Raw genomic sequence first — 16,008 nt, forward strand, 5'->3', positions numbered from 1 at the left:
CCTACTGATAAATTAAATATTAACAAATCGCCAAATTTGAATGATACCCCAAAGCTCTGTAACTGAAGATTGGAAAGTAGCCAGTGTTACAACATTAGAAAACAACAGTTCAGGCTGGAGCCAGGAAATTGTAGGGCTTTTAGTTTAATGTTCGTTCTGAGTAAATTAGAAGAAAGCATTGTTATTAAACAGAAATATGTTTCTGGGCATGGGAAAACAGAATAAGTATATTCAATTTTTGGATGTTTTGGTTGAAAAAACTCCACTCAGATCCAAGAAGAACCCATTAAATACTTTTCATTCTTAAACATTCAAAGGTTATTTACTGTATGGTCAGTTCTTATGCCTTAAAAAGAATATTTCTAAAGAAAGAGGTTTTTATAATGCAATATTTATCTAAATGAATATGACACTGAATTTAAGGTGACCTTCTCCAAAGGAACAATCAATAGGAAAAATAAATGCGAAAGGAGAAAAAAAGACAAACGTTCTGTGCAATGCTCAGCTTTTCCACCTTATCAACCGAGGGTTGCCCACCTCACCTAAAATCACTCCTGGAGATTCCTGCCTGCCCCTGCCCTTGTGTCAAATGTGCACAAGTGATACACTAGTACATGTATGTAGATATACATGCCAGAAATCACATCAAATTGCAAATCCAGAGGCCATCCAACCTCTGTTTAAACAGATGGCCAGCTCTTTTCCAGTAAAGGAGAATCCACTACCTCCTGAGCTACTGAACAACTCTTACCATTAGGATTTTTTTTTTTCTGATGTCCAACTAAAATTGATTTTCTTTTAATTTAAACTTTAATTTAAATGTTTTTGGCCGTCTTCTGGAACAACTCTGAACAATTCTGTCTCAGCTTCTATATGACAGATACTTGAAGACAGCCATCATGGTTCCCTGTAGTCTTCTCTTCTCTAAGTGAAACCTGCTTAACACCTCTACCTGTTTCATCTAAGTTCTTTTTTCCTTCTAGGCCATTTATCACCTTAGTTGTTCTCCTCTGTTCATGTCTCAGTTTGCCAATTTCTTTCCTATAATGCAGAACCCCCAACCTGATCCAATATTTTAGGTGTAGTATAGACCTGGTGTTTATTAGTGGAACCAGAGTGAGTGAGGATGGGGAAATGCCCCTGACTGTAAGATTAACTCCCCCCCCCCAATGTTTCAGATATTGCATTAACCTTGATTCCAAGATTGTGGGGGTGGGGGGGGGGAGGAATGGTGCTTGCCAATCAGGAAACCCAAATGGTAGTTAGAACCTCTACTAATCTACTAATCATAGATAGCTGTGTGAGAGCCCCTATATGTGTGGTTGGGTCAGCAAAAGAATCTGGGATGCTGCTGTTTTATCATCCTCCCAGCTGCACACTGGTATTACTGCCTGAACTGTTGAAGCTCATCTTGGATTTGGTGCTTCAGACACCTGTAGTGCTATAGTTTTACTGGAAGATTGGTGGGTGAGGAAGAATTGGAAAGTGGTAGATGTCGCTTTCCCTTAGGAGCATATTTAGGTGCTGCGTAGTTGCCAGCTGTGAAGAGGTCCACTCACCATACTTTTCTGGGGTTCCCTGACTGGGAGAAGGGCCATTAGAACTTTCTTAATGTTTCTTATTCAGAATATTGAATTTTCTTTTATTACTGTCCTATGTTATGTTATTATACTGTCTTGGAATGAAGCCTTAAGTACTCATACTGGTGTGATTAGTACTTCTGAATCTGTGACCCAATCCTGCTGGGATGAAGACAGAGCAATACAATACCAAGGCTGATAGTCATGAGTGATTTCAACCAGCTGTCGTGAAATTGTGAGGGTGGTGATTGAGGCTGCTCAGGATTTCATGATTGCTATGAAATCATGAGATTGTCCTATCACAGGTCTGACACAGGGAGGAACACACTTTACACCTGGTTTAAACCTCAGAGCAATTGGAACATGACTGCGGGGAGGGGGAATATAAGAAATATATCCTTTTCAAGGAAGGTCACTTTCTGGTGTGGTTAACTGGCACCATAAACCTCTGCAAGGAGGGAGGCTCAATTAGTTACGTTGACGCCAGTGATGATTCCAGCTGATTTTCAGGTAGTACTTGGACAATTGCATATTGGTCTGGAAGGCAGTTGTATTGGGAGCTATTTGACATTTGGAATGTAGAGGCAATGAGGACTCTTATGGATTTCACTCCTGAGTAGCCTCTACCTGTATGCTTATCCTAGGAACTGACTGATTTTCTGGGGATCACCAGGAGATGAAGTGTCAAGAAGATGTCTTAAGTATCACTCATAAAAGATGAGGAGGAAGTCCAGCTAGCTATGGGTATATGCGCAAATTTGGCCTACACTGTGGTGCTAAAGAAGGCAAATAGAAATTGCTTTTCTGCCATTATTGTGTCTGCAGAGTGCTATCTGGTGGTACTGTTTACCCAGTTTTAGGAAAGGATGGGTCAGAAGAACCATTTTGGGGCTGCAGTGAGTTGTTAGCAGAACACCATGCAAATAAAATTACTTACCTTGTCTCAGAGTTAGAAGCCAGCTGGTCAGAATCTAGGGAGGTGCCAAAGAATGTTATCTGGGAAGAGTTTGAACCTGTTGATCTGAAGGAAGAAGAATCCTTGATTAGTTGACGCTACCACCTGAGGCCATGATCCCTGCCCCACCTGCTGCCAGGGAGAGGATGCAAAGCTACATTCAGCCTGTGGTGAATGCCTCTTGCAAGTAAGGAGATGTTTGTGTCCTTGAAGAGGGATTGGTGCAACCCTTCCTTAAGGAGCCATGCTCCTCACTGCCATGATGTCACTGCCTACCCTCTCCCCCTCAACTGTCTCTGACAGTTGCCTTCTCTCTCATCATTTATTACAAGGGTTGAATGAAAAGTAATGCTTCCACCTCCATAACTTTAGTTTAAATAGAAATATTTTAATAAATGAAGCAAGGAAATGATCCTTGAAATGAGCTATTTAATTATTTGTATTTACTTCTCCATATGAGCACCACCATTTCCTACACACTTCTGCCAACAATGGACATGCTTCTTTAAGCTGTCATGAAAGAACTCCACACTTTGTTTCTTCAACCTGACATCCCACCTCTTCATTTGAGCCAAACAGGCCTCCATGAAGGTGTACTTTCAATTTTGGGAAAAGGTAGAAATCGCATGGTATCAAGTCTGGACTGTGTGAAGAATGGAACAATATGCTGAGATTCAACTTTGCAAAGGTGTCTTGGGTAGCTCATGAGGTGTAAGCCTAGTGTTGCAGCAAAATTTCTTACTTGTGCTTCCAAATTCTGCTTAATCCTTGTTTGAAAGTGTTGAGTTAAACATGACTACGTCATTATGACCTAGAAGGGAAGCATCAGTCCATGGAATATCATCACAAAGCTTCACCTGCGGGGAAAGAAATCAAAACACAGGGTTTAACAGGAAAACTCACGGTTACATTTTTGGGAGATGCACATTGAGGTTTTCACATGGATGTTAAATTGATAGTGGTGCCAGTTTCAAGGAAATCCATGTGAAAACCTCAATGTGCATCTCCCAAAAATGTAACCGTGAGCTTTCCTGTTAAACCCTGTGTTTTGATTTCTTTTCCCGCAGGTGAAGCTTTGTGATGATATTCCATGGACTGATGCTTCCCTTCTAGGTCATAATGATGTAGCCATGTTTCATTAGCTGTCATGCTGTATGCTAATTCCTTACTTTCATTCTCATAGCATGACAATAATTGCTGACACATTCCAACTCTTGAAGCCTTCACCTCTGCCATCAGCATGCAAGGCACCCATCTTGTACAAACATTTTGGTACTGAAGGATGTCAATAATATAACCCACATGTTCCTATGAAATGCCAAGCTTAATAGCAATTTCCTTCTGAGTGATCCATTGATTGTCCTGAATAAGGTCATCAACCTTTCTCATGTGTAACACATCAATTGCTTTTGCAGGTTGTCCAATTTGTTCTTGATCACACAAAGCAGCTCTTCACGGTTCAGCATGTTTACATTTTTTGACCCAGCAATGTGCAGTATTCACTTCAACATAGTCATCACCATAAACAGCATGCATTTAGAAGTGAATGTCAATTGGAGGGACTCCAGTCAATCACGGTGCACTGCTTCAAGTGCACTGATAAGTACTCACGGCAGACTTCCATTTCCTGAACAGCAGCAGTACAACCTGCAAGAGTGTGGAAGCCAAGGCAGTGGCATCCATGAGGGTAAAAAAGAAAAAATGAAGATGGTGGTCATGACCTTGCTCCGAAAGCCCTGTCTCTTTGTTACATGGTACAAAAAGGGACAGAATTTAGATTGCACGGTCACAGCTTTGACCCCCTGCTCTATCCTACAGATGCCCCTGAGCCAAGGACTTTGCATTTCAATACAGTCTTAAGATGGATAGCTGCTAACATTCAAAATAGACTTTACAAGGTGCTGAGATGGCTTCAGGTAGTTTCTAATAGCACCCAACGGCTATTGGAATGAAAGAGAGGAAGCCAATAATAATAGATCCCTCTACTGTTGGAAATACAAAACTGAGCTGTTCCTTCTAACCGTATCACTGTTTCCATATCCAATGTGTAGGCTTAGGGTATCATGATTTGTATAGCCAAATAAATCTATCACACAAAGGGGAAATATAATCAGGCTTAGGAGAACCCACACTTTACTGAAGAGAAAAAAAAAAATCTATAAGGAAAAAGCCTCAGGGGGACAATTCCTATTCAGAACAGCTCAATGTGAAACATGTCCCATGATGACAAAATGTTAGCGATTAGGGAAAATGTCCCATAAAACTGAGGGCAGGGGCAGGGTGTCAGGGAGAATAAATCAGAATAGCTGAAAACCAAAAACAGCAGAAATCCAAGTGGTAATATTTTGTTGCAGATGCCAGAAGAAATTATAATTTTCCATGCTATATTATGGGGTTTTCTACTGCTCATGATCAACATATTTTACCCTTTAATCAAATGTGGACTTTATGAGTATCCCATGTCATGTTTCTAGTCATAAAAATTTTTTAGTGCCCCTTTTTCTAATATTCCAAAGGGAACAGATTTGCAGGTACATTCTGCTGGTCTAATCAGGAGTGTGACATGCATTACCAAGTGGCATAAAAGGATCCTGCTGTCCTCAGCTCATATTGGTTACAATTTTTTCCCCCTTATTAGCACGTTTGCCTTAATTGGTTCTTTTTTAACTCTTGCCTTTGATTTTGACATGCAAGCCAAGAGACTCACTAAAGGAAAATGGTTATTTGAGACTGGCCAAAGTTGCAGCCTTATGTCTGTACTTGGGAGGAAGAGCGCACGCATTGCTCTATTGCGTGCGCTGCATGGTTAATAGAGATGCAAGGAATTGCATTGGCAGAGGATGCAGATGAACAAGCTGCAGGAAAAATGATTCCTTCCCTCTCCCCATGCAAGAAATTGGACTGAGTCATTGATGCCACTGCCTTCCATAGTTTCAGACTAGAATATTTCTAGCCACAGACTGCAGAAGAAATCAAGGCTGAAATACACTATCGGCCTCAGAACACATTTGAGAATTGGAATGAACTCAGCATGAATCTCTTCCTAGCTATAGTTCTTCAGATCTCAGGGGAGGAAAAACCTAATCAAGTAATAACACATTCAGTATTTCTTTTCAGGAGGGAAAAAATAACTTCTCAAGTGAGCAAAGTCAAAAGGAATAATTCAACCTTATAGAGCAAAACCTCTAAGAAGCTGGATTGAGACTAGAAGGAGGGAAAATCCTGGATGAGAAGGAAAAACACATGTTAGAACTGCAATCAATAGCCACTTACCTAGGAAGAAGCCTCAGTCGAACGTAGTTCTGAATAAGAATTGCAATGTAAAAGTGTACTAACTGTTGTCTCGCTCAATCTGGCAATTTATATTTAGGGCAATCCTTATCATCAGAGACCAAAGCATCAGAGGAGCATATCAGAGAACAAGTAAGTCCACAGAGCAATTTGCTATGTCACAATGAGTGTATGATTGTGACAGTATCTGTGAGAAGGTAGTGATAAGCCCCTGAAATATTACCCTAAAATAGGTAGTTTGAACAGGAGCCAGCAGTTCTGCTGAAGATTCTGTTATCACTGGGTGGAAAGTAACTAGGCATATCTTTTGTTAGGAAAACTAAAGGCTAACGGTCCAGGATATTCACATGATGTGCTCACCTGGGAGCTGATAGTCAGGTTATAACCAGTATGCTACTGGAATACCACTTGGAAAGTGCAAGAAAGTACTGGTAGTCCCTGTTTAGACTGGCAACTTGGTTGTTAAGCAAAGCAGTCACTAAATGAAACTGCTTATGATCTTACTTCAGTTTTCCTTTGTTTTATAGACCCGTGAAGGTCATAAATGCAAGACTGGTCACATAGTTACTTTTTCATTAGTGCTGTAACTGCAAATGGTCACTAAACAGTCACTAAACAAGGACTACCGGTATTTTTTCTTAATGGTACTGCAGGGCAAGACTATAGACCTGGGTGAGATGTGTTCCTCCCGCTCAATCAAAGTAGCCAATCAAAGAGAAGTGTTTTGACTACAAGAGAGTAAAGCAAATTGGATAGGAGTTGGAAAACACTAAACAAGGAGCAGGAAAACAAGGGTGGAGGTCTCGTTCACAGGCTAGGGATGCATAGTGTATAATGTCATCTGTTTCTGCTCTCCAGAAATGGTTGGTGGCTTGTACTCACAACAGGGCAACCAGGCAGTGCAGATATGCCCATAGACTCTCTCCTTCAACCTGTTTATTGTCGCTGTAATACTTCCTTCCTCTGTCTCTTTTTCCCCCGATCACAGGGATGGAAAGTTCAGAAAAGAGGTTCTTTACTTTACTTTGGGACCTTAAACATCTGTCTCTAGATATTCCAAATGGGCTCCATTCTCCCCATATCATTATGATCTGCTAAATTCAGACCCTAGTGAATGACCTGGAGAATTCCCACCCAAGTTACCTCAAAATACAAATAATACAAATTAAATAATCACATTTGCAGAGAGTAAACTTCACTGTTATCTATCTATCTATCTATCTATCTATCTATCTATCTATCTATCTATCTATCTATCTATCTATCATCTACCTACCTTAGAGAGTTCTTTTTCTATCACATTTAATTCTATACCATGCAAAAATATAATCACAAGTGCTCTTTCTACTTACAGAATACACTCTTCTTAATAACAACTTGAAAATGGAATATTTGCTATTTGAAACGTGACAGTGTATATTGTGCTGGTACTAATTATGTTGTCTAACGTGACTCAATGAATATATCTAATGAAAGATGGTTGAATCCAGCTTGACTACTCTATTCATCATAGAATTACCTGCTCATCAAATGTCATTCAAGTCCTTATTATATGACTTGAAAGCCTACTATCTGATGTCTGGAAAGCAGAATTTTAAAACAATTTTACACACACACGCATAGACACTGACTTTGTAAGAAGCTGTGTAGTATGCAACATGTAAGTCTGTTCAGAAAATAGCCATGTCATTCCATTCTTTAAAAGAGAGCATTCTTTACCATATTTGGACATTTTCTACTAAGCATGGTGAATTCACTTTACTGCTGCTTGGGAGACTTATGCTTCGAGTACAGAATATGTTAACAGATATGTCTTAAATTTCTATAGAATAAGTTAGGCTTTGAACTTGAATCTACAAAGAAGAAGTCCTATACACATTATAAGACTCACATCAAGGACATGACCTCACTGCTGTTCCTTACAACTTTGTTCACATGCCATAACTTCTCTACAAGTGAATGATGTAGAATAGAGGAGAGAGAGATGGCATGGGAGAAGATGGGTGAAAGAAGCAAGAAATAGAGCAGTAGGTCCTCATCTCCCACAACAATAATTTGCAGGGATGTGACAATGCAAATCCTACCGTTACATACTTCCATCTCAATGTCTGATATAAATGTGTAAGTTATAAAGTTTGTGCTATGAATTTATGATGCAAATTTATCATTTTCCTGCTTCCCTACTCCCTAGACACATATGCCACGTTGTACTCCTTTCTAATGTAATTTTCACTGCAAAGGAAAGTCTTATTTTCTCTTGTTTTCTTATAATGAACACTAAGTACCAGGCTTTTTTCAAAAACAGTGATCCATGTAGTAAAGAAGCCCCATTTTTACAAGATCAGCATGCATATTGTTGTAAATAAGGGTAACCAAATGCTCCAGCAAATGAGCTTTAGCCCTTATCGTAACTACATTATTGAGGAAATAGAAACAAGGTTTTGCCTTTAATTAGGCTTGTTTACTACCACAGGAACCGTAGTGTTTACGGTACTGAAGAAACACTATCTCACTTTTCTTTGCATTGTGAGGATGCTAGTATCTTTTCATGTCGTAGCTATATGGTTGCACCATTTGGAGCAAACCAACATACGGATGCCTGCTGTCTCCACTCTTGTTTATTTTAGTTCTTGAGGTACTGAATAGAGACATAAGACAGGATGAGAGAATCGTGGGAGTAAAGATTAAAAAAGAAACTTATAAGCATTTGCTGATGACCTGATGGTAGTTTTGGAGGATCCGTTAGAGAGAGTAGAAATATTAATGGGAAAATTAAAGGACTTTGGTATGCTAGCAGGTTTTAAGTTAATAATCAGAAGACAAAGATGTTAACAAAAAATATGAAAATAGAAGATTGAATAGAACTGATGGAGAAAACTGGTTTTAAGATTGAGAAAAAAGTAAAATAGTTGGGTATTACTATGACAAATATGAATTGTATGTTGGGCTGGTGAGAAGAGCATCAGAACACTTCCAAGAAAGTTGGAATAGCCCCTTGAACTCATACCATTTCGAATCTGAAACATTTTGCATACCCCTACTGGAGAATGTGCTCAAGTCAAATGTCATGCCGATCAAACAAGAAAAAAATATATGTTTCTCCAGTGCTGCTGATTTTCTACCACTACCATCCAGTGCAGAGGTAAATTGCCTAGGTGGGAAGTAGGGAAGGAGTCAGTATTTGGTCCTCTCTCCCTCCCTCTTTCTCTCTCTCTCTCTCAAAGAGAGAAGAGAAGAGAAGAGAAGAGAAGAGAAGAGAAGAGAAGAGAAGAGAAGAGAAGAGAAGAGAAGAGAAGAGAAGAGAAGAGAAGAGAAAAGCTCAAAATGACTTGATATAATAATTTCTTGAATTTTTTCCTCCAAACACAATGAGATGAACTAGAGAAGTCTACTTAGCACTGCCAAAAAGTGCTAAAGAGGTGCTTTCTTTCAGGTATTCACTGATCAACTTGAACTTTGAAGGTAAGTTGTTACCACTATTATTTACTTATGTGGCATAATCAGTGTACATGGAACTTTATAGGGCACTAAAGAACTGATTCCTGTCCTGAAGGACTAACTATTTAAAATTTCACATAGACTTTTTATGTTCCATGGTTGTGGAAAGCACTATATGATCCCAGTTACAATTATGAGTAAGGAAGTTATTTGTGTGTTGAAATAAATAAAATAAGAATTGCTTGTTTGTTTTCAGATATACTTTCAGAGACTTACTTTAATTGGAGACAGTTGCATTATTTAAGCATAGCACTCATTAGGTTAATTTATAACTAATTTAAACATAGAAGAGTACAATTAGCTGCAGTTGGAATAATAAGTTTTTGCATAATCTTGCAGCTGAATAAGCTTCATAAGATGCCATAAAACATTCACATTTTAAGTATTTTAATTAGGTGGTAATGATAACAATACAAGGCTTTGTTTATGAACTACTTAGGAAATCTTAATGAGCTGTGAATTTCTGAAGGTGTAGAAAATGAAATTGTGAGACTGCAGTTTCTAGCCAAGTATGGAAATTGTTGCAAGAGTGAAGTTCAGGGCTTTGGAATAAATGAGCATTTCATCATCAGAAATAAAATGAGGTAACATATGATCAAGCAATTCCAGATTCAGTTGATGAGCATTTCTCTTAGATGAGAAGTATGCGTGAAAAAGAATGGAATAAGATTGCTTTTTGCTGTTTGGAAACTAGCAGAACTGGAATTTGTATTGTCAACTGAATTTGCATCATTGTTCTAGTTAGCAATCCTCCATTTTTGGATAACATTCTAATAAATGATACAAATACATTTACTTAATTGCCTTCTTACTTATCAATCTATCCTTGTGGAAGTGCCTATCTACTGTGAATTCCCAGTGTGTATAATTTACTTAGAGAAAAGCAGTGTCACATTTTATGACCTTCTTAAGGTATGTTGTATGTATTAAGTGGTTGAGAAGGAGTTGGATACAATTTAGGAGCCTGGAGAAAAACCTGTGCTGTCAACAATTAAACAACTGATTATTTAGTAAATATTGTTTAAATAAATGTATATATTCCCAGACCTCAGTCATGTTAGTTTGTTTGTTTTTAGGTTACCAGAGAAGGAAAACAGCTTCTCCAGACATAATTTAGGGCCCAGTGGTATGGATTGCTGGAAATCATGGTTAGGGCATCCATCACTTTACATGTATTGTAAATGTAGACTTAATCAAAATTAATTTCATGAGTCAGATGACTTGGTTATTAAGGGATTCACTGCATATTTCAATTGACACTTTATACATTCTTCACCTTGGTCTATAGTTTGAATGTACACTTTTGGGGGAATGAAGCTCCGTATTGCAGTGACCACATGGACAATTTCTGTATCATCTAAATGGCAAGCAAAAAACAGTTGCATCACTCATTTCCTGTTTTTCCATTCTTTTTCCATATAATCTGCAATGGTTGGAGAGTGGTACATTTCTGATGACATATATTATATGTTTGTACATATCACAAATAGAGCAATGGAGAACTTACGATGGAGATGCTAATTTCTATATGGACCACATTGTGTTGCCCAGCTCATAATAAATAGGACAATAAGAGTTTGAATCGAAACCCATCAGATAAATGCAGTGATGTAATGTGTTTACCGATTAGATTAGGGCAGCCATGAAAGTGTACCTTTACCAATATTTTGAGTTCTGAGACAGTTCATGTCATTTTGATGTTCAAAGTTCCAAAGTGGATTACACCCAGTTTAAAATGGTCTCTTAATGAACTACGCAAATTTACTCCAGGGGTTTTTTTGGGGAGGGGGACGGGGAAATGGCCATTGAGTCCTTGGTTAGCCCTCTCTGTTGCTGAGATTGTTCCTTTACAGGCAAAAACAAGGGAGCACTAGGGAGCTGGGTGTTATTTATCCCACAGCGTCCCAGATAAATACTACCCTGGGGGATTTGTGTGAAATTTAAATGGGGAGTGGGCATTGGCAGTAATCCCTCTGATGATAACGAGACTTTGGACATTATTCAGGAATGTTGACACTGTGTGATAGCTGGAAAATGACGCAAGGTTAAACCCAAGGAATCAGGATACCTGAAAACTGGATGTAATAGTGTTAATCTTCCCCTGCATTTTGACAATTGTAGGCTCAATTCCTATTATTCAGCACCTGGTCTCCAAATGGGGACACCCCCCCCATTGTCCTATTCCTTTGTTCCTTTTATTTTCTTATAGCCATTAAGAATAAAAAATGGCAAGCAAGCATTAAATAAATGTCACATAAATGTAAGTATTGTCTGCTGCCAGAACACCATATCTTTATTGAGCCAAAAGAACCGTAGGTTAGATGATCTGTGACTTGAAAGCAAATGGAAATATTTTGTCTTTTTACTGATGTTGTCTACTCTTCCCCCCCCACTCCCCCCCCCTTTTTTGGTATTCTTTCTGTTGGCGATTAAACCACTCACTTTTATTGTAGTTCACACTATGACTGTTCCTGTAACTGAAGTACATAAGAGAAGACATGCTGGCTTTTAAATAGTATTTTGAGAAATGTCTTATTTTTATTCCTTTGTTAGAATTTGTGAAAGACATACTGGGATAGCATCTGCATTGTGGCAGTTTCGGTATGAGCTGACCTGGTCTGGCTTCTCTCTTTTCTCCTTTTCTCAATGTATTTTTAAAAGCGAGCGAAAATAAGTATTACCTATTTGAGAAAAATAGGTCTAGAATATGTTCAGAAAGCTATGCTTTAATATAACATAAATGGGATTTTTTTGTTTAAACTAAAAATGCAAATTAACATACAATGGGACATAACAGGCTTCTAATGCAAAAGTTATAGGGACGAGTAGAAATAGATTGTTTCTACATCACACTATTAAGGACATGCAACACTTTTCAAGCTCAAAATGTTTTCAACTTATGGTGAATCTTGAGTTCAAAATAAGATTTACGTTTTTTGAGAATGTGGTTTTAAGGTTGTAGCAAAATGCTTTATTTTGTCCTGACTTTGGAATATAATGTGTCCTTTTTGAGTGGCAGTCTTTTGACTGTCCCAGTCATAGCAAACAGTTTTGGAATAGACTAATCACATATTCTGAACTTGAAAGAACACATGCATATCCCAAGAATTTTGTTCTGAAGTTGGAGCAAAATATTTGAGCTGTTTGGAGTTTTATTCTGGTAAAACATAACCATCTAAACCAGTGTTTCTCAACCTTAGCAACTTTAAGATGAGTGGACTTCAACTCCCATGGCTGGCTAGGGAATTTTGGGAGTTGAAGTCCACTCATCTTAAAGTTGCTAAGATTGAGAAGCACTGATCTAAACCATTCTGATGGAACTTTTCAAGTGTGGCTCTTTTTTTTTTTTATGAGCTCAGAACAAACCACACTTCCTATTTTATGCACATCCCTGCACATCATGATATTTGATGACCTTTAGACTGATTCTAAATCTACTAATTGAAATTGGGTCAGGAGGAGAGGGAACCCTTTTTTGCTACAGAACTCTAGATACATGTTTGGAATTTCAGATGCTTTGGCAGCAGTACAGCATTATTCTACCTGATTTGCATGAACGTTCTATCACAACTCCGTCAGAAGAATAGCTAAAACTGAATGGGGAGATGGCAGGTCATGAGAAGGCATTAATTACTGCACATCCAAAGCCCATTGTGCCCACAATGACAATGGAACTGTACATCAAATTATGATTGGTGTATTCCTCCTCCTATTGAAATAAATGGAAATGGGGGGGGGGACTTCTTGATCTGCTAGTTTTCTTAGTAGATCATAAGATTGCTGTCCATGTGATTTCCCTTGACTTTAGCAAAGCATTTGACAATGTACCTCATTGGCATTCTGATTAGCAAGCTAGTTAAATATATGTTGGAGAGCATGCCAGTTTAACTGCTGGTTTGAAAGGTGTACTCATCAATAGATCCTTATCAAACTGGAGTAAGGTAACAAGCAGAATACCACAGGGAGTAGTAATGAGCCTGATACTCATAAATATTTTCATTAATGTATTGGATGAAACGATGAAGTAAATACTTATCAGATTTGCTGATGACACAAAACTGGATGGGGTAACTGATACTCTGAAAGATCCAAGCAGCCTTCAAAATGTTCTTGACAGAGCAGAGAAATGGTTTGGAAGTAACAAAATGGAATTTAATAGAGATACTGTAAACGCAAAGTTCTTAATTTAAGAAAACTGTCACTGTACCTCATGGCAGAGGTGGAGACAGAGGCAGGAAGAGTACAAGTTCTCAGTTCCTCATAACCAAATGTGAAACATATAGGTTTGGGAACATTCAATACACTTAATGCCTATTAATATTGATGGATGGGTTGCTAAAATGCATTGTAGTTTTCCTTTCATCACACTACAATTCCAGAATTGTTGTAGTAAATACAATAATTGTAAAATCCATTAAAATACACAACTGGTCAGTGCTTCCCCCATGCTCAAAGCTGTCTTTTAACATCATGCTCTGATTCAGTGGCACAATTGCTTATGAGAAGGCCTGGACAGAAATTTTGTCTGATGTTGAAAAAAGCAAAGCCAGCATAAGCTGTAGACTGAGGTCAAGGAAAAAGGTACTCCACAGTTGGGATGATTTCACCAGGAAGCCCATTTCGTGAGGTTTGGATGCCCAGGCTGCCTTCAGTGGTGGCATAACCACAAGGGCCTCCTTGTTCTCTCCCCCATATTTCTCTTTCCATCCCACATGCCACTGTTCTCCAGGACTAGATCCAACCCACCCCCACGTCCCATTCTGCCTAGACCAATAGGCTCCTCACTGTTCCTGTATGAAGCTGTTGACTTATGTGCTGTAACAGAGGTGACATGGTTACAGTGGAAATGTTTGACAAATTATGGTACACTGTGGTTAAATTCTTTCTTTTCCCCATTTAAGAAAAAGGAGAAAGTGCATTTAACTGATTAATCAAGAAATGGATGGTTACCGCTGTATGACTTAAAATTATGATAGGAACTCAGGTGCTTAAAGCAAAAGGAAATGTAACATTCTGGTCCAATTTTCTTCCTCCCCTGGATGATTCCATTATACTTTCACCTGCTTTTTTCATTTACATCATTAGGTTAAATTATTCAGTAAATGCCAATTAACTGTATGAAGCTGCAGCCTTAGGAAATAGAAGTGTTTCTCTGAAGTTGGTCCTGTTTGGAAATTAGACTACTGATGTGTCAGCTAGACCACCTACCATAACTGGCCTGCAAAAATCCAGAGAATGAGTAGATGGCAGCATGGAGATACATAAAACTTTCTTTGCTGTCATATAACCATAGAGAGACTTGAGATCAACACTGCAACAGTGAAAAGTTCTTAACTTTCAAAGATTAAGATAAATCTTCTTTTGTTGTTTTAACAAACATAGCTGAGCAGGATGCAACTTCTGAATAGTGGAAGAGGAAGAGTTTCTGAACAGTGAGGTGCTGCAGTTCTTGAGCTCTGAGCTCCCTATCTGAAGCAGACTAAACAATGTAATTGCCTCTCCCTCCTTTTCCTACCAAAGGATGGCTCAAAAGAGGATAATTTTTAACATGACCAAATCAGCATGACGTGCCATGAAAAGATAGGGAAGGACATTGTTCTCCATTGAGAACATAAGAAAGATCTAATGTGCTTTTTGTGGCCTTTTCAACTATTTGACGTGATCTTATTGGTGATACAGCAGGATGGAACAGAATATTTTCCACTGGAATAACATCTGGTAAAGAGACAGCAAAGAGAGCTGGAGTTCTGTAGTGCTTTTTCAGAAAAGTGTGAAGAGATTATATCATCCTGATATTATTCTGATGAATATTATCCCATAAGCATCCTCCAAGAAAAGTAAAGCATTTTAAAGTACCACTGAATTTAACGAGAGAGTTAAGTACTTAACTTACAGTCTCTCTCTTACTTCCTCATATAAAAAAGCCTTTTTCATGAAATCTTTTTTTTCATGTCCAGTCCATTAATTCACATCCTGATATGTCTTTTGCTGTTTGCTGAACTGTTTTGTATCTTGTTAGAACTGAGGGCCACTTCAGGCCAAGACTCTTCTTAGTTGAGCATTTTATTTCTTAAAAATGGGCAGCCTGGGGTGCTTGCAAGCAGGAGATGGAGACATACCCCTCTTCCCTCATGTAGTTCTGCAACATGCTGCTTCCACTCCCTGAAGCAACACTATGTCTTCATGACTGATAGGGCCAGTTCAGGAACTCAAAGAATCTTCTGACATGGCCTAGGACTAAGCTTTATTATAAGCAGACTGATTTAGTTGATTACATGCCATCAAGTAGGTGTCAACTCTTAGTAACCACATAGATAGACATTCTTCAGGAGGATCTGTTCATAACCTGGTCCTTCAGGTCTTCTAAAGATATAGCCATTGCCACTATAATTGGGTTTATCTGCCTTATTGGTATTCATACTCTTCTCTTTTTCTCATTTTTTCCCAGCATTATAGACTTCTTCAGAGAGCTAGGTCTTTGGATAATATGTCCAAAGAACAATAATTTGAGCCTGGTCATTTGTGCCTTGAGTAAAAACTCTGGATTGATTTGTTTGATAATCCATTTGTTTGTTTTCTTGTCTATCCATGGTATTCTCAATCTTCACCAACACCAAAGTTCAAAAGCATTCTCATCATTTTCTCTCAGAGAAGTAGACAAAATGTTGCCTCTTATGAGTGCCA

Source organism: Python bivittatus, unplaced genomic scaffold, assembly GCF_059951505.1.
Source record: "Python bivittatus isolate LINGU-HERP-01145 unplaced genomic scaffold, Pbiv_v1 ctg000020_np1212, whole genome shotgun sequence".
Classification (NCBI taxonomy): domain Eukaryota; kingdom Metazoa; phylum Chordata; class Lepidosauria; order Squamata; family Pythonidae; genus Python; species Python bivittatus.